The following is an 18,590-nucleotide window of genomic DNA, read 5'->3' on the forward strand; positions in this document are numbered from 1 at the left end:
TTGGAAAGGGTGCAGAGGAGATTGACTAGGATGTTGCCTGGTATGGAGGGAAGGTCTTACGAGGAAAGGCTGAGGGACTTGAGGCTGTTTTCATTAGAGAGAAGAAGGTTGAGCGGTGACTTAATTGAAACATATAAAATAATCAGAGTGTTGGATAGGGAGAGCCTTTTTCCTAGGATGGTGACAGCGAGCACGAGGGGGCATAGCTTTAAATTGAGGGGTGAAAGATATAGGACAGATGTCAGAGGTAGTTTCTTTACTCAGAGTAGTAAGGGAATGGAATGCTTTGCCTGCAACAGTAGTAGATTTGCCAAATTTAGGTACATTTAAGTCATTGGACAAGCGTATGGACGTACATGGAATAGTATAGGTTAGATGGGCTTGAGATTGGTATGACAGGTCGGCACAACATTGAGGGCCGAAGGGCCTGTACTATGCTGTAATGTTCTATGTTCTATGTTCTAACACAGCAGGCCAAGCCTGCTAAGGATGCCTACCTTGAAGAAATTACCTGCCTCCCTCAAGACAAACCTCAGTAGATCTCTCTCCCACTGCACCTCTCTGCCTATCTGCGCCTTTATCCATCTTCCATCCGCTTCAACGCCCTCTCTATATATTTCAGAAACCCCTTCCCCTCCCCCATTTCTGAAGAAGGGTCCAGACTTGAAATGTCAGCTTTCCTGCTCCTCTGGTTCTGCTTGGCCTGCTGTGTTCATCCAGCTCCAAACCTTGTTATCTCAGATTTTCCAGCATTGGCAATTCTTGCTATCTATAAAAAAATTATAGAACATAGGACAATACAGCGCAGAACAGGCCCTTTGGCCCTCGATGTTGCGCTGACCTGTGAACTAGTCTAAGCCCATTCCCCTACACTATCCCATTAGCATCCATATGCTTATCCAAGGACTGTTTAAATGCTCCTAATGTGGCTGAGTTAACTACATTGGCAGGCAGGGTGTTCCACGCCCTTACCACTCTGAGTAAAGAGCCTGCCTCTGACATCTGTCTTAAATCTATCACCCCTCAATTTGTAGCTATGCCCCCTTGTACAAGCTGACATCATCGTCCTCAGGAAAAAGACTGTCACTGTCCACCCTATCTAACCCTCTGATCATCTTATCATCACCATAGCTAGCGTACTTGCTGTGTCTCTTACGTTTATTTTGTTGTGCAAAATTATTTTACTCCCCTCCATCTTACCTGCTTAAGGTCTCAGAATAGAAAAACAGCAGGAGCCCAAAAGTGAAGATAAAGATCAGCTGTGGATCAAAACGTTTTGTCAATAGAACTGTTTTCCTTTGTCCAGTGAAGACCTGACTGGATTTTCAGACGGTTTCTTCTCACCAGTATATAATTTCAATAAACTCTTTGATGCTGAAAGTGAACTCCTGGGTGTCAAATAAATCATTTGGTCATTCCACCCCAACACTTACCTATACCCCTCATGATTTTATAAACTTTTATATGGTTATGTCTAAACCTCCTATGCTAAGAAAAAGGAGAAAAAATATTACAGAAAATATTTTATAACAAACCTATTAGGGTATGAGAGCCCATAGTTTGCATTGTTCCCTTTTGGCTTGGTGAAGTTCATTGGCTTTTCTTGGAACATCAACTTTTTCACTAAAAAGCTGCTTCATGAAGTTAAATCATACCCCCAAATTTCTGCAATGAGTTTAGATTTCTAATAATGTGCAAATGCAGCAATATCTTTTATTTATTTGTTTACAGAACAAGTGTGTTGCAGTTAAGGTCAACATGTCCATCCCTAATTGCTCTTTGCTGAACAGCTTAATAAATCAATTCAGAGGGCAGTTAAGAGTTAACAATATAATGAGCTTGGAGATGTGCATAGCCTAGACCAGGTCAGCGTAACAGATTTTTCTCCTTAAAGGATAATGGTTTTCATGATAATCTGGTGGTTTCACAATTAGCATTGACTGCTACCCATTGATGTTCATGAATAGATGTTGCACCCTGTCAGGAATTATTCAGCTGTAACAACAGTCAGTGAACACTTAGTTGGTTTAAGTTCATAAATGAAAAGTAGCCATAAGGACGATGCTAGAGCAATCAATCAAAACCAATGACACTATCCAGCAGCAGTCACATTCTGGTTCCAAATCAACAAATCAATTGAATTCAATTTTATAACTTGCCATCGTCTAATTTGAATTCACATCTTGATGTCAATTCCAGTTCTTTCACCAGAACACTCAACTCATTAATGAGTCATTTTTTTATTCATTCATGGGGTGTGAGCATCATTGGCTAGACTAGCATGTATTGCCCATTCCCAAACCCAGTCAAAAGTCACTTTACTGTGGGTCTGGAGTCACATGAAGGCCAGACCAGGTAACGGTGGCAGATTTCGTTCCCTAAAGGACAGTAGTGACCTAAATGGGATTTTCCTGACAATCAGCCATATTCACGATCATGATTCTTATTTCCAGGTTATTATTGAATTCAAATTCCATCATCTGACATGGTGGGATTCAAACCTGCGTCCCCAGAACAGTCCAGTGACAATACTACTAGGCCATCACCCCCCACTCCCCAGCCTATCTGCTTCAAGAGACAGTAGAAAAGAAAGAAAAACATCCCATGACACTCCCATAAAATTATGTTACATCTAAAACACAGCATTCCATTAAATAGGCATATCTAATAGCCTGAAGTCATTAGTAGGAAATGGAAATGAAATTGGACTGTTGTCTGAAAATTGTTGAAACAGGAATTGCTTTAGCAAAACAAGGAGACAGTGGTTCATACATGTTCAAAACTATTTTCATAACAACAATTTTTTAAGGTTGAAGTACTTTTAAGAGGTTTAATTTTTTATTAGCTGGCAATAGCCAACCAATAGCCCACCTATAAAAGGTCTTTCCATTCAAAGCAAGACTAAAAGCTTTTGGAGATGAGGACGCACAGGCATTTATGCTGTTAGGCAGCTGTCTATTATATCATAGCTAATTCTTGAAGGTTAATTATAGTCTCCTTTTTGTAGAATCTTTGCATCAATATTTTCTATTAATTTTTATCTGTACTACAGATTTCTATATAGAACCTTACAGGGATTGTACAGTTACAGATAAAAATGAGGTTCCTATGACAACTTGATAATGATTTGAAAAGAAAAAACTTTCATTGTAGAATATCATAATTATCTTCTATTAATATGTACAATATTGAAACAAGTCAGTCAGATGGTTTTCACTTAGCTATTAGACTGAAATAACCTAATGCCAACAGAGGCCAAATCTTTACTTAATTTGAACAAGCAGAAGTCATAGATTACATTTCTATTGTTAAAATATGATTCTATCATTGACTGAGGTACTACTTCCTTAGTACTGTAGCTATGTCAGAACTCTTAATCTGATGTAACATGAAAGTTGAAACCATGGGGAGCCCAAACGCGATGAAACAGGCTCTGGCACCAGGTAAGTTAAAGTTAAAAAAAGGAGTATTTACAGAATTTCCATGGAATGAAGACGTTGGGTTGTGGAATCCTTTGTCTGTTTACGTCTTCTTCCCATTATCCTTCCTTCCCCCCCATTGCTACCTGCTGGTGGAGATTAAGGCACAACTGCTCGAGTTTCCTCTGTTTGAAATCCTTCCTGATCATCTCCACCTGCTGCTGGTGATTACATTGCCCATAGAACTTTCAGTGTAGTACCAGCTACACTGAAAGTGTAGAACTAATTCTGTAAAAATAATTATTTCTTAAAGATAATTAAGGTGGAAAAACACTGGCCTCTATCTGCTCAAGTTGGAAAAAAGGGGGAAATAGGAGTTGCCATTTCATCTCAGAGTGGCACTTAGAAATGTTGTTGAGTTGAGAAGAGGATTTTATTTTTGTAAATGCTGTGTATCCTGACACTGCTGAAAGGTTAACGTTGTCCATGTGGAACATTCTACACGCATTTTGTGAAACACTTTGTGATGCCCAAATGAGTGCAAAAGATGAGTGAACTGAATGGAATGACATCATTGGCAGCACTGGCAGGAATACTGCACATAAATGTTTGCATATACATACCAACAATGATTTTGGGGTGTAGGTAGACTTTCCCTTTTGGAAAAAAAAATCTAATGTTGGTTAGGTGGTGACTTAAGAAGATGCATCCATGGCAAAACAAGTTGAGCAATGCAGGACTAATGACCCCTTTACCCTAGGAATTTCAATTGTTAGAAGTCCTAAAAAAAATGGTTTTGAGGTCCTTACTATTATATACAAGAAGCTGTAACAGCTGGCCCAGGCAACATCATGGAAAGAGACTTAACCTCATGAAATTGGTCCATTTTAACCATTTTCGTCCTCAAACATTGACACAACTATGTTCAACACGTATCCCAACTTTTTTGTGCTCGCACACCTGAATGATATCAAGATATGGCCTTTGTGCTTTGATGTCACAGTGATGTATAAGATATAATCATATAAAACACTGGGAAAATTCCTATGTGCTGTGTTAAGACATCCATTGTCACTACATTAAGAAACACTGCAAAGTACCAGTATAAACATGGCAGGACCATATATGTATGTACCATCACTGTTTTGGAACAGAGCAAAGAAAATAAAACTTCAATCCTAATGATAACAGAAATCTTAAAAAGTCTTTTAACAACAGCTCAATAGCCAATAATTTTTGTTTTGTAAGTTTTTAATTTATCAATGGCTATTATTAGGACAAAGCATCATTACTACAAAAATGAATTTCACAATAAATTTATGTTTATTCACAGATGGGATAAACAAATAACTTGGCATAACTAATAGAATTCTGCTTCACATCATTGTATAGAGTATTAGAATAAAACAACAGAGTAATATAACATAATATAAGAGTAGAAATCATTTCCACTAATTCATCCAAGAGCTTTTTCATTACATAGTAGGGATATTTTATTTTACCAGTTTCTTCCATCATCTATTATTTGTTAACTATTTTTGTGAAGTTTAATTGTTGAAAATTAACATCTCAAAAGTTCTTTAAAGTATATTTAAAATGCTTCAGATCTACTAAATAGTTCAGATATGAAAGAAAAAAATATCAGCACTGTGTTGAAATGAATGTCTATCAGTTGTCTTTTTGGTGAAAGAAGGATATCTTCCACAGTGACTGGAGTGAAAGAACATCTTAGATATTTAAGATCTGTCACTTAGCAGCCAAAGTAATATTTCTGGTGATGTGTAATTTCAAAATTAAATAAGTAATAAACAAAATTACCCAGGTGTATTCAGAGCACAGGTAGTGGGTGATACCTGGGGACTCCTAATGTTAGGAATTAATGGTTATCCCAATGCTGGTTATCCAAAAGTAAAAAGGGCATAATACAGAAGTATAAAATGTTTTGAACACCTACATTACAGGCCATGCCAATATATCCAAACAAATTTTCCAGAAACTAAATTCCTGATCCCTCTTAACAATTCACATTAGATATTTGCATTTATGTGAAATGGGAGTTAACTTTGAACTATTGTTCTTTCCTTGCAAAACTGGTAAAAACAAACTCCATACTATCATAGAATCCCTACAGTGTGGAAACAGGCCCTTTGACCCAACAAGCTCACACTGACAGTCACAGCATCCCACCCAGACCTGTTCCCTTATAACCCACCTAATCTATGCATCCCTGAACATTATGAGCAATTTAGCATAGCCAATCCACCTGGCCTACACATCTTTGGACTGTGGGAGGAAACCCACACAGACATGGGGAGAACATGTAAACTCCACACAGACAGTCACCTGTGGAATCCAACCTGGGTCCCCAGGGCTGTGAGGCAGTAGTGCTAGCCACTGACCCACCGTGCCACCACAGATATGATTACAATGGCTGAGTATATAAATGTATAAACCAGAAAACATTTAAGAATTAGGTAACTCGATCAAAAAAATTTAAATTAACATAGTAGCTATTGTAATTTAGATGTGCCTCTCACAGCTGCATCACAAAATCTATTTTGCTTGCCCTCCCTATTCCAAATCAGCAGTTTCCAAAAAATGTAAGAAAGGAATCTTGCCCACAACCAACTAGCACAATGAAACATGCTGGACTGGTTACTGAGCATGGGTCTCACTCAATGCCCATGGCAGTGGAATGTAGCTCTTACATGGGCATCCCTGCAGTTGGTAAATTCCAATGAGAACAAAGGCAGCTCAACAACTATCAGGCTGCCTGCTGGATCTTAAAAATCTCCGCACATCTTCAGACTTGTCAGTGACTGAATGAAAAATTTAGCTAAATATCTCTGTTACAGACACAATTATGTAATGATGCTCACATTTCAAATCTTCCATGACTCTTATATGTTACAGGTTCCTTGCACACCTAACCCACAAGACTGCTTTTTGGAAGAAAATCTACCAATCTTACCTGGACTGGCCTATTTGACTCCAGGCCCAGAAAAGTCCTAAGTGCCCTCTGAAATAAAGTAGAGTCCAGTCAAGAATGTCAAAAAATTGCTGATACTGTGAGAGCAACTTCAGCACTTGAGCGACAGTGAGTTAAGAAATATATCAGTAAGCTTCTCAAGAACATACACAAATGAACACATTTACATGTTGCTTTTGTACTTTGCCTCTTATTTGTGCCAAATCTTGCATCCAGTTTGCCAAATAGCCTCGCTCAAAGTTTAATCGATGAGCAGTTTTCTCATTTGCCTTTCCTTCTATTTTCCTCCCTATTTCCACAATATCAATGGCAAATTAAGCAGTCTTTCAGTCTCTGCTGGAAGATTGTTAATCGGCTGTTCTTTGACCACTTTGCCACATGTAAATAACATCGAGTCTATGAGGTATGTAGCATGGAAACAGACCCTTTGGGTTTCCTAAATTGAAATAGTCCCATTTGCTTGCGTTTGGCCCATATCCCTCTAAACCTTTCTTTTCTAAATTCGAGTACAAATCTCTTGTAAGTGTTGTAATTGTACCCGCCTCTACAAATTCTTCCAGTAGCTAGGAAATCCAGTCCCTACTGAAGACCAGACATCTAGCATTCATGTTGCCGCAGGTCTCCTGGTGCTGATGGGAAGGCCTAAACAAAATTATGGATACAAAATAAAATAGAACAAGATAGCGGACATACACATCCCGCCTTGATGGACTCAATGTTTTCTAGACATTGTTTGAACTGAATTCCAGTGGCACGGTGACACATGCCCAACAGCCCCAGATACACCTATACTCACTATCACCATAGCAGATGTCAGATCGGTCTTCCTGGGAGTCAACTCAAGTAAAGCGTCGAACCCAGATAGTGTCCCCGTTTGAGCACTCAGTTCCTGTACAGGCCAACTGGTGGAAGTATTTGCCAACATCTTCAAACTTGCCTTATTACAAGCTGAAGTCCTCACTTGCTTCAAGAAGGCCACCAATATCTTGGTACTTAAGAAAGAACATGCAACGTGTCTTAATGAATACTATTCCATGGCTCTGACCCCCATAAATCATGAAGTGCATCAAGAGGCTGGTTATGGCTCATATCAACTTCAGTCTTCCAGCCTGCCTTGATTCCCTACAATTTGCACACCAATGTAATAGGTCCACAGTGACTACCTTATCCTTAGCCCTGCACTCATTCCTGGAACATCCGGACAACAAGGACATGTATGTCAGACTCTTGATCATTGACTACAGCTCCACATTCAACACCATTATCCCTTCCAGACTCATCTCAAAATGCTGAAACCTTGATTTTGGCTCCCTCTGCAGCTGGATCCTTAGCTTTCTGACACACAGACTGCGATCTGTGAAAATAGGTAACTGCACGACTGTGTTGCCAAATTCCAAATGAATGCTATCTACACGTTCACTGACGATACCACCATAGTAGGACGGATATCTAATAACAAGTCAAAATACAGAAGACTTGGTGACATGGTGCAATGAGAACAACCTCTCTCTCAATGTTGGCATAACTAAAGAACTGATCATAAACTTCAGAAAGAAAAGAGGAGAACATGTCCCCATTTACTTCAACGGAACTGAGGTTGAGAGGGTGGACAGCATCAAGTTCCTTGGAGTGACAATAACCAACAACCTGTCGTGAACTTTCCACATAGATGCAATGGTCAAGAAGGCAAAATAATGCTCCTTCTCAGTCAGCCCAGGAAATTTGGCATGTCTGCAGGGACAGATGCACCATTGAAAGCATACTATCCAGGTGCATAACTGGCAACTACCCTGCCCAGGAAACTGTAAGAAACTACAGAAGTTTGTGTGAACAGTCCAGACAAACACAGAAGCCAACCTTCCATCCATGGACTCCAGTTACACAGTTTGTTGCCACAAAAAGGCAGCCAACATCATCAAAAACCCATTGAACCTCAGTAACAATCTCCTACAATCTCTGCTATCAGACAGAAGGTACAGAAACTTAAACACATGCAACAGCAGGTTCAGGAACAGCTTTTTCCCAGCCATTATTAGTCTAACACTTGAGATCTCTAGCCTCAAATAATACTGATCTTGCTAACATTGACCTTGCCTAACGCACGCCCCGTGCAATGTAACCTGTATGCATCAATCTAAGTTTTTTGCAAGCTTTGATCTGTAAATCCTTGCTTACTATGATCTGCTGGTGCTATTTGTAAACAAAGCTTTTCACTGTACTCTGGTACATCTGACATTAAATAAATCAATCAACCCCTTTACCTTAATTCGTTCCACATATGCACCACACTCTGTGTGAAAAAGTTACCCCTCAGGCACCTTTTAAATCTTCCCCTTCACACCTAATCCCTCTAGTTTTGGGCCCTCTTCCCCGGGAAAAAGACCTTGACTATTCACCTTTTCTATGCACGTCATTTTATAAACCTCTATACGGTCACTGCTCAGCCTCCCGCACTCCAGGGTAAAAAAAGAGTCCCAGCCTATGCAGCCTCTCCTTATAACCTAAACCTTCCAGTCTTGGTAATAATCTTGTAAACATTTTATGTGCCCTTTCCAGTTTAATAATATCCTTTCCATAGCAGAATTGTACACAGTAGTCCAAACGTGGCTTTCCCACTGTCTTGTACTGCTGTAACATGATATATCAACTCCTGAACTCAATGCTCTGGCCGATAAAGGCATGCTTTCATTCATCAGACGGGCTATTGAGTACAAGAGTTGGCGGTCATGCTGCAGTTGTATAGGACTTTAGTTCGACCACATTTGGAATACTACATACGGTTCTGGTCGCCACATTACCAAAAGGATGTGGATGCTTTGGAGACGGTACAGAGAAGGTTCACCAGGATGTTGCCTGGTATGGAGGGTGCTAGCTATGAAGAGAGGCTGAGTAGCTTAGGATTATTTTCATTAGAAAGACAGAGATTGATGGGGGACCTGATTGAGGTCTACAAAATCATGAGGGGTATACACAGGGTGAATAGCAAGAAGCTTTTTTCCCAGAGTGGGGGACTCAATTACTAGGGGCCATGAGTTCAAAGTGAGAGGAGGAAAGTTTAAGGGAGATATGTGTGGAAAGGTCTGTCCGCAGAGAGTGGTGGGTGCCTGGAATGCGTTGCCAGCGGAGGTGGTAGACGCAGACACGTTGGCATCTTTTAAGATATATCTGGACAGGTACACGGATGGGTGGGGGCAAATGGACACAGACTGTTAGAAAATAGTTGACAGCTTTGACAGAGGTTCTTGATTGACGCAGGCTTGGAGGGCCGAAGGGCCTGTTCCTCTGCTGTAATTTTCTTTGTTCTTTGTTCTTTGTTCTATCCGTGGTCAGATAATCTAATAGCCACTACCTACTTCTTTTTAACCTTAGAGAAAACTATCAAACTTAACAATGTGAGTAGCCAGATGTTAATTGATTCCGATTTTTCCTTTGAATTTCAATTTTTGATAAATTTTCCAAATCAAAGAAAAATGTTTTTCTTCTGTGTCCCATATTGGCTGTATTACAACCATTAACAGACCCCTTTTTCTCTGTTCATTTTTTAAAAAGAAGTTTCTATAAGCAGGAAACAACTTCAAGACAATTCATGGAAAAAATCTTTGAAAAGAATAGAATAGAATTGATCTTGTCACGTACGCACAATGAGTATTGTGAAAAGTTTATACATTACTATTTAGAATGCCGACTTAGATACACAAGTACCTGGGCACTGTTTCTTTAGTTACAAGATTTGGTCAATACAGAGATAAGATGCCCAGCACTACAGAAATAAAAGTTCAGTACAGCAGACCATGTTGGCCCCGAGCTTCTAGTCCCCACCAACTTTGGCTCCACACTGCACTGGAAGTCGGGAGTCAATGGCAGAGGCCGAGAATTAAAGAGGGAAGAAGATGTATAAAAAAGCACTGACAGGAAAAATAGAGAAAAAGGAGAAAAAGAAGTAAAGAAGAACGGAATGGGTGGAGCAGATGAGCTCTGGATGGTGCATCCTACTCTAATGCCATCTCCAACATTGTCCTCCATATTATCTAACACCAAGTTCTCTTTCTAACTCAAGACATTCCACTTTTAGGGTATCTAATAGTTTCTTAGGGCAAATGTTTTCTTTTGGTTCCCTTTATAAAATGGCCTAGCAATTGATGACTTGCATCTACCCACATTGTTTTCAAAATGTATTCTATTTCAAATGTTTCCGCACACCTGCAAGGTCAATTTACATTGTTTCCCCTGTGATCCTTTTGTTCAATGAACATTATCCTAAAGAGACTGGTTATCTACATTTTCTTTTGGTTAAGATATTTTGGTTAAGATTTCCCTTAGAATTTCAGGCAAATACGTTCCCATATTTATTGCTTCCTATATAGTGCCAGTGTTTCAGGAATTAAAGTGCTTTTAACAATACTTTTCAAACTTTCTTAGCTTTTCAGGCAAAGGTGAGATTTATTATTCTTTCACATAAAGAATATGATAGACCTCACTGTTTTATGATTTCTATTTGGAAGATTGACATGTAAAGCATTACTAAAAATATTTATTTCATACTTTTTCATCACCCAAGACTGGAAACAGGGGTGCATATTTCTTTGAATTTACTTTAATGTTTTATTTGCTGTGAGAATGTCAACTGTAGTATGTTTAACATGGTATTCAGTACCAATAGTGTAATTGACATCAAGGCTAGTCTGAGTGTAAAACCATTTCAACTGGTGATTCAAACCTAACTGTTCTGCCTCAATAGTTCACTCAGGGTTATCTTTCTGTGAGGACCTGGCCTTCTGGGATGCAATTGCTATGTTCTATGTAGGGCTGTTGATGCAATGCCAGTCCTGACTTCTGCTTGATATTCAACCATTATATTTAAAGACTCCTGCAGGTTGACTATTAATGTTTATCAATTTTAACACATATTGTTTGAGTTCTACAAAATCTCCACACAGAAAATCATTAACGTGCATCTCAAAGATACCTGCCAGTTTTTCTTTGTATTATCAGTAGAAGATTCCTGGTTCTATTTTAAACTGAATGGAACCGATTTTTAGCAATTTGCACCTAATTGAAATATCATACCATGGCAACATCAAGATGCACCTAACTGAACCTTACCCTTGCCGCATTATGCAACTCATGAACATATCTGTTGACTTTCCATAGCTTGCCTTCTATATATCTGCTTCTTTAGTTGGTTTACATAATTCCCTTTCAAATATTTCTCTCCGCACAAATGCAGTATTTACATTGTTTGACCTATCTTTCCAAGAATATGCTGCTAAAAGGGTTTTTTAGAAACTTCAAAATTACTCTATCCTGCAGTAGATGAACCCATTTTATCAGTTTGATCAGTGAGTCTCCCTTCAGGACTTCAAGCCACGAGGCTATGTTACACCTGTTATATAGATGTGCTCAGACAATTAATAGCTTTTTTCCTATTCCTTAAATAAAGACAGTGCGATCAATGAGGCAAGGTTTAGCTCAGGAGCAGGGGATGGCTCTCAATGCCCTCACATTCCCATTTCCCACTGTTCAGTCCCTTAATCAAACAATGCTTGCCTTTAATTAAGAAAATCTTCTCCCTGGACCTAAGGTGACTAGTGACCCATGCAGTTCAAACTGTCATACATGCAGCATGGTGGTAGGCCGGCTTGCATGGACTTTCCAACCCAGAGTCTCGTTCTGGTGGGATTCTGGTCCCCTACCATCCTTCCTAATTAAATCCCATTATTGCCTCCAAGGAGCCACCAGCAAGGAATTTCTTTTTCTCACTGATACTTTTCACTGAGGTTTCAATTATTAAATTTTACCCCAAAAAGCCCTTGGTGAATCAATATTTCTGGTGGAAGCTCTCCCCAACCTTCCCTGCACTACCTCTCACCCCCACCCTGCTCCCGACCCCCTCGACCCTGCCTTTTCTAGTAGTTTATCCTGTTTGGTTTGGCTTCTGTTCATTCTGTCAGTCAGGATCAAGTCCAAGAAGCAAGCAACATAGTCCACGTTTGTCTGGAAGCTACTGGTTTTGACAGTAGTTTTGAAGGAAGTAAAAACTACACAAGGGGCACTGATGATTTGTATTCCACCTGCTTATTCTGAGTTCGGCTGTGTGAGGTTAAGAGACAGCTAGATTAATGAGCTTCTAGATAACACACTGATAAAATCAGAATTGCAGGTTGATTTGTGTTTGCAATGTATGTTCTTTGTACTGCCAGCAGACTTTGTGGGCACACATACAGCTGCAGCAAGTTGTCATGTGGCATGATTGGTGTCACAACTATATATGAATGCATGTGCCCCTTGAATGCCATTTTGAAAACGTAAGTGTCAAATACTTTCAGCAACGGAGACCATTTTGCTCCGTCCCAGGTGGCGTCCAATTCTTGAAAGGCCCCTCTTAAATGAATATCAATAGACAATACGTGCAGGAGTAGGCCATTCGGCCCTTCGAACCAGCACCACCATTCATTATGATCATGGCTGATCATCCACAATCAGTATCCTGTTTCTGCCTTATCCCCATAGCCCTTGATTCCACTATCTTTAAGAGCTCCATCCACCTCTTTCTTGAAAGTATCCAGAGAGTTGGCCTCCTCTGTCTTCTGAGGCAGAGCATTCCATATATCCACCATTCTCTGGGTGAAGAAGTTTTTCCTCAACTCTGTTCTAAATGGCCTACCCTTTATTTTTAAGCTGTGTCCTCTGGTTCTGGACTCACCCATCAGCAGAACATAGAACATAGAACATAGAACAGTACAGCACAGAACAGGCCCTTCAGCCCACAATGTTGTGCCGACCATTGATCCTCATGTATGCACCCTCAAATTTCTGTGACCATATGCATGTTCAGCAGTCTCTTAAATGACCCCAATGACCTTGCTTCCACAACTGCTGCTGGCAACGCATTCCATGCTCTCACAACTCTCTGCGTAAAGAACCTGCCTCTGACATCCCCTCTATACTTTCCACCAACCAGCTTAAAACTATGACCCCTCGTGCTAGCCATTTCTGCCCTGGGAAATAGTCTCTGGCTATCAACTCTATCTATGCCTCTCATTATCTTGTATACCTCAATTAGGTCCCCTCTCCTCCTCCTTTTCTCCAATGAAAAGAGACCGAGTTCAGTCAACCTCTCTTCATAAGATAAGCCCTCCAGTCCAGGCAGCATCCTGGTAAACCTCCTCTGAACCCTCTCCAAAGCATCCACATCTTTCCTATAATAGGGCGCCCAGAACTGGACGCAGTATTCCAAGTGCGGTCTAACCAAAGTTTTATAGAGCTGCAACAAGATCTCACGACTCTTAAACTCAATCCCCCTGTTAATGAAAGCCAAAACACCATATGCTTTCTTAACAACCCTGTCCACTTGGGTGGCCATTTTAAGGGATCTATGTATCTGCACACCAAGATCCCTCTGTTCCTCCACGCTGCCAAGAATCCTATCCTTAATCCTGTACTCAGCTTTCAAATTCGACCTTCCAAAATGCATCACCTCGCATTTATCCAGGTTGAACTCCATCTGCCACCTCTCAGCCCATCTCTGCATCCTGTCAATGTCCCGCTGAAACATGCTTCCTGCCTCCAGAGTGTCCAATCCCTCAATAATCCTTTACGTCTCAATCAGATCCCCTTTCATCCTTCTAAATGCAGTTTTGGTCTCCAAATTTGAGGAAGGACATTTTTTTTGTGAGGGGTAGGTCATGCCTTACAAACCTTATCGAGTTTTTTGAGGATGTGACTAGTAAGGTTGATGAGGGTCAAGCTGTGGATGTGGTGTATATGGACTTCAGTAAGGCATTTGATAAGATTCCCCATGGAAGGCTCATTCAGAAGGTCAGGAGGAATGGGATACAGGGGAACTTAGCTGCTTGGATACAGAATTGGCTGGCCAACAGAAGACAGCGAGTGGTAGTAGAAGGAAAATATTCTGCCTGGAAGTCAGTGGTGAGTGGGGTTCCACAGGGCTCTGTCCTTGGGCCTCTACTGTTTGTAATTTTTATTAATGACTTGGACGAGGGAATTGAAGGATGGGTCAGCAAGTTTGCAGACGACACAAAGGTCGGAGGTGTCGTTGACAGTGTAGAGGGCTGTTGTAGGCTGCAGCGGGACATTGACAGGATGCAGAGATGGGCTGAGAGGTGGCAGATGGAGTTCAACCTGGATAAATGCGAGGTGATGCATTTTGGAAGGTCGAATTTGAAAGCTGAGTACAGGATTAAGGATAGGATTCTTGGCAGCGTGGAGGAACAGAGGGATCTTGGTGTGCAGATACATAGATCCCTTAAAATGGCCACCCAAGTGGACAGGGTTGTTAAGAAAGCATATGGTGTTTTGGCTTTCATTAACAGGGGGATTGAGTTTAAGAGTCGTGAGATCTTGTTGCAGCTCTATAAAACTTTGGTTAGACCGCACTTGGAATACTGCGTCCAGTTCTGGGCGCCCTATTTTCGGAAAGATGTGGATGCTTTGGAGAGGGTTCAGAGGAGGTTTACCAGGATGCTGCCTGGACTGGAGGGCTTATCTTATGAAGAGAGGTTGACTGAGCTCGGTCTCTTTTCATTGGAGAAAAGGAGGAGGAGAGGGGACCTAATTGAGGTATACAAGATAATGAGAGGCATAGATAGAGTCGATAGCCAGAGACTATTTCCCAGGGCAGAAATGGCTAGCACGAGGGGTCATAGTTTTAAGCTGGTTGGTGGAAAGTATAGAGGGGATGTCAGAGGCAGGTTCTTTACGCAGAGAGTTGTGAGAGCATGGAATGCGTTGCCAGCAGCAGTTGTGGAAGCAAGGTCATTGGGGTCATTTAAGAGACTGCTGGACATGCATATGGTCACAGAAATTTGAGGGTGCATCCATGAGGATCAATGGTCGGCACAACATTGTGGGCTGAAGGGCCTGTTCTGTGCTGTACTGTTCTATGTTCTATGTTCTAAATTCAACTGTATACAAGCCCAGTCGCTCCAATCTTTCAACACATGATAGTCTCGCCATTCTGGGAATTAACCTTGTGAACCTATGCTGCGCTCCCTCAATAGCAAAAATGTCCTTCCTCAAATTTGGAGACCAAAACTGCACACATTACTCCAGGTGCAGTCTCACCAGGGCCCTGTGCAGCTGCAGAAGGACCTCTTTGCTCCTATACTCAATTCTTCTTGTTATGAAGGCTAGCATGCTATTAGCTTTCTTCACCGCCTGCTGTACCTGTGAGATGTTAATGTGATAACATCCCATTGATTTCTATGCTTCTATAAATTAAAGTCTTTTATCTGCATTTGATTCCTAAGCAGAGACTTTAATTTATAGAAGTAAACTCTTATCTACCTACACATAGGTACACAGGCACTGCCCTGAAGCTTCCTGCCCAGCTAGGAATTCAGTGTAAAGCTTTTGTAACTCCTTATCTTCTCACACATCGGTATGCAGACACTGTCTTAAGCATCCTGACTGAATTAAAATTAGAATCAAACTGTTTCAAATAGGGTTAGGTGGGGAAAATTTGTAAAGGTGTGAAACCTCTAAAGCATGCAACTTCTGTCGCTGACAAAGGGGCCAGGGCACTGACTTTGTCCTAGCCAGACACACTGGCAACTTGAAATCAGAATCTGTCCTGGACAACAATTCGAAATTGCCTCCTGCCATTAGCAGCTACTTCACTAGCAATTGATACTATATCCTGGTCTTTTATGTTCTCGATGCAGTACTTGTTTGGTATCCTGTCTTTGTCTGCTGTAGTAGTTGTTTCATGAATCATGTCTTTTGTAAATTGTGAAATTGTTTTCTGTATCATGTCTTCTGTAAAGTATAAAAAGCAGGGTCTGTCCACGCTACTCGGGGAGAATTACTTGCGAGACTCTGTGCCGGGTTGAGTACAGTGATTCTCCACAGCTTGTACTTGCTTGGTAATAAAAGGATTTGTGTTTTTCTAAACAGGTCAGTGTCTTGTTATTGCAGCATGTCCGTGAGGGTCTCTGAAAACGAACCTGACACCTGCATGCTTGTTTTCATTGACTGATGTACAAGAACGCCTAGATCTCATTGTACTTCCCCTTTACCTAACTTGACTCCATTTAGATAGTAATCTGCCTTCCTGTTCTTGCCACCAAAGTGGATAACCTCACATTTATCCACATTAAACTGCATCTGCCATGCATCCGTCCGCTCACCTAGCCTGTCCGAGTAACCCTGTATTCTAATAACATCCTCCTCACATTTCACACTGCCACCCAGCTTTGTGTCATCAGCAAATTTGCTAATATTACTTTTAATGCCTTCATCTATATCATTAATGTATATTGTAAACAGCTGTGTTCCCAACACCGAACCTTACAGTACTCCACTGGTCACTGCCTGCCATTCCGAAAGGGACCCATTTATCACTACTCTTTGCTTCCTGTCAGCCAGACAATTTTCAATCCAAGTCAGTATTTTGCCCTCAATACCATGTGCCCTAATTTTGCTCACTAATCTGCTATGTGGGACTTTATGAAAGGCTTTCTGAAAGTCCAGGTACACTACATCCACTGGCTCTCCCTTGTCCGTCTTCATAGTTACATCCTCAAAAAATTCCAGATGATTAGTCAAGCACAATTTCTCCTTCGTAATTCCATGCTGACTCTGACCTATCCTGTTACTGCTATCCAAAAGTCATAATTTCAACTTTTATAATTGATTCCAGCATCTTTCCCACCACTGATGTCAGGCTGACCGGTCTATAATTCCCCATTTTCTCTATCCCTCACTACGTTTTCTTTGGTCAACTCTGTCTTTGTCAGGTGGGGCTTACATCCAGAAAATGAAGGAAATTTCCTGACAGTCTTAGTCTATCTGTTTCCACACCACAATTACTTCTAACTAGTCCTCAGGAGTACTTTTTTGTTAGTGATGCTGTCTCTTCATGGGATATTACGTATGCATCACTTTGAAAGATATCTAGCTTTTGTGGCATCTTTAGTGTTCTATTCCATGTCCTGCGGCATAGATTACAGTTGATACTAAAATAGAGACGTGGTTTTTCTGATTTATGGTTGCATTGATCATGTGGATTTCTAGACTATGTAGTCCTGTTGGAAAATTGATGCCGCTTTGGTTATTCTTGTGTGGGCGTTAATATCTATATCACTCTCTCTAAAGAAGCTGCTTCCTAGCTGGGAGAAGTGATCATCGTCCATGACGTTCAGTTATCTGATGGTGTTGGAAGAGTCTTGTTGCTGTCTATTTATCATTGTTTTAGTCCTCTTACAGCTGATGTTTAATCTAATCTTTGACATTATTCTTAGGACATGTCTGCGGTACGCAAGATTCTCATACCAGCAAGGCAATGTTGCCTGTGCAATCCAGGTCTGTCAAGTAATGGTGTTACTATGTGGTACCAAAGACTTCACCCACTACCACCTTCCTCATGATGAAATCAGTAACCAAGAAGAAAATGAATGGAGAGGACATGCAGCGTTGCTGTACTCCTCTGATGCTGGAGAAACCTCTGCTGCCCATATTAGTTTTGATACAGCATTTGGACTTTGAAGGTATTAATATATTGGCCCAGGATATGGTACTGCTGTATAATTATCAGAGTGACTACTGATACATGCTGTTGAAACCCTTTTTGAAATTAATGAAGTTGATAACAAATGCCTTCTAGCTTCTGCTCTATGGTGATGCTCCTAAACATAAAGATTTGCTCACAGCATGATCTCCACAATGGGCGTTGGAAGCAGAAGTAGACAATGTGTTGAGAAGCACCATGCTGAAGACCCTGTCAGGTACGAGCAGTGATATTATACCCTCTAGTTATTGCAGTCACAGAGGTTCCTTTTCTTGGAAGTTTGACAAGCCTTATGCATTTTGTATGGTATGATCTACTTGTGTAGCATGCAAAACAATGTTTTTCTCTATAGCTCGGCACACGTGACAACAACAATAAATCAAATTCAAAATCAAAACTCAAATTGCTCCTCAACTCTTGTCATCTAGGATGTCCTTCATTGTCCAGACCTTTTGAAAATATTTGATATGGCAATTTCAACCAGCCTGACATTCAGCTGCCAAGGTGTGGTGCTGTTATTGAACCAGACTTAGAGAAAGGGATAACAAAGTGTGGAGCTGGATGAACACGGCAGGTGTGCTCCTAAGATGCTGCTGTGTTCAACCAGCTCCACACTTTGTTATCTCGGATTCTCCTGCATGTACAGTTCCCATTA

The 18,590-nt window shown here is 40.8% G+C and overlaps 1 long non-coding RNA gene across 3 annotated transcripts in view; it reads left to right on the forward strand.

Annotated features, from left to right (window-relative positions):
- Positions 1–18,296, forward strand: part of LOC125452866 (uncharacterized) — a 129,097-nt gene extending 110,801 nt beyond the window's left edge. For all 3 annotated transcript variants that reach the window (XR_009445696.1, XR_009445697.1, XR_007247620.2), the window contains 2 exons: positions 6,333–6,516; positions 17,670–18,296. This is a non-coding gene — a long non-coding RNA (uncharacterized LOC125452866). The remainder of the gene's footprint in view (positions 1–6,332; positions 6,517–17,669) is intronic.
- Positions 18,297–18,590: the final 294 nt, after the last annotated feature.

Source organism: Stegostoma tigrinum, chromosome 4, assembly GCF_030684315.1.
Source record: "Stegostoma tigrinum isolate sSteTig4 chromosome 4, sSteTig4.hap1, whole genome shotgun sequence".
NCBI lineage: Eukaryota > Metazoa > Chordata > Chondrichthyes > Orectolobiformes > Stegostomatidae > Stegostoma > Stegostoma tigrinum.